We start from the raw sequence: 1,335 nt of genomic DNA on the forward strand, positions 1-1,335 counted from the left end.
AAATACATTTCTTGCCCTCCCACAACTTTTTTAGGAGTCGCGGATTTTAAGGACAAAAAATCTTCATTAGCACTTCATGATGTGTTTCAAGTAAGCTTTTTAGGTATAACCTATATATATATAGCCTAGCATACTTTAAAAAGAAACTACGAAAAGTAGTATCAAGAAGTGAGGCAAAAAGTGAGGGCCCCATCTAGAATACTGCGTCCAAGTGTGGAGCCGCCAGTACAAAAAAGACAAGGAGCTGTTGGAGAGGGTCCAGAGGAGAGCCACAGAGATGATCAGGGGACCGGAGCACCTCCCCTACAAAGACAGGCTGAAGGAGCTGGGCTTGTTCAGCCTGGAGAAAAGAAAGCTGCGGGGTGACCTCATTGCAGCCTTTCAATACCTAAAGGGAGTCTACAAACAGGGGGGGAATCAGCTCTTTGAAAGGGTAGATAACTACAGGACAAGGGGAAATGGTTTGAAGTTGAGGGAGGGAAGATTTAGGTTGGATGTCAGGGGGAAATTCTTTACAGAGAGTGGTGAGGTGCTGGAACAGGCTGCCCAGAGAGGTTGTGGATGCCCCGTCCCTAGGAGTGTTCAAGGCCAGATTGTATGGGGCCCTGAGCAGCCTGGTCTAGCATTAAATGTGGAGGTTGGTGGCCCTGCATGTGGCAGGGGGTTGGAGATACATGATCCTTGAGGTCCCTTCCAACCCTGGCCATTCTGTGATTCTGTGAAATAACCACTGGAGTATTGAGTGACCACTATATAGAGAAAAGAGCCGTGTTATCTTAAAACAGTGTGCTGTGGGCTGTCCAGCTTCCCTGGTGTGCTAGCAATGAGAGTGGGCCATGTGTCCTGAGCAATCCAAGTGACAGCGCTCTGCCAGTCTGTGCATAGAGATCTCAAAAGTCTTGACAAAAAGCTAAATGAGCTGTGTTTGTGTTTTTACTCTTCAACAGGATTCACACAAAACCCCAGCTGGGCGTAAGCATTTCTGGTTTTTTGAGACTGAAAGCAAACAGGTGGCTCTGCCCTGCTCACAGCACAAATTGTGGCACCATGTGTCCTATGGCAATGCTGGCTTTGCTGTGCTAGTACCACAGAACTGCATCCTTGGCTGAAGCTATGGTGTTAACAGCATCAGAAAGGGCTCACCTGTGTTTCTGAGAATCTGAATACAGATTAAAATATTGGCAAGAGGTGTACTGATAATTCTAGGCACATGGACTGGTGTTCCTTCTGCACAGCCTCTGAGAAACTGGCTAGAGCTGATGTCACCCAGTCTTTCACACCCAGGTGGCAGACAAAGCCCCCACATCCCCACAGCACCCGCAGAGGAGCTCCGTG

The sequence above is a fragment of the Meleagris gallopavo genome, chromosome 5, assembly GCF_000146605.3.
Source record: "Meleagris gallopavo isolate NT-WF06-2002-E0010 breed Aviagen turkey brand Nicholas breeding stock chromosome 5, Turkey_5.1, whole genome shotgun sequence".
NCBI lineage: Eukaryota > Metazoa > Chordata > Aves > Galliformes > Phasianidae > Meleagris > Meleagris gallopavo.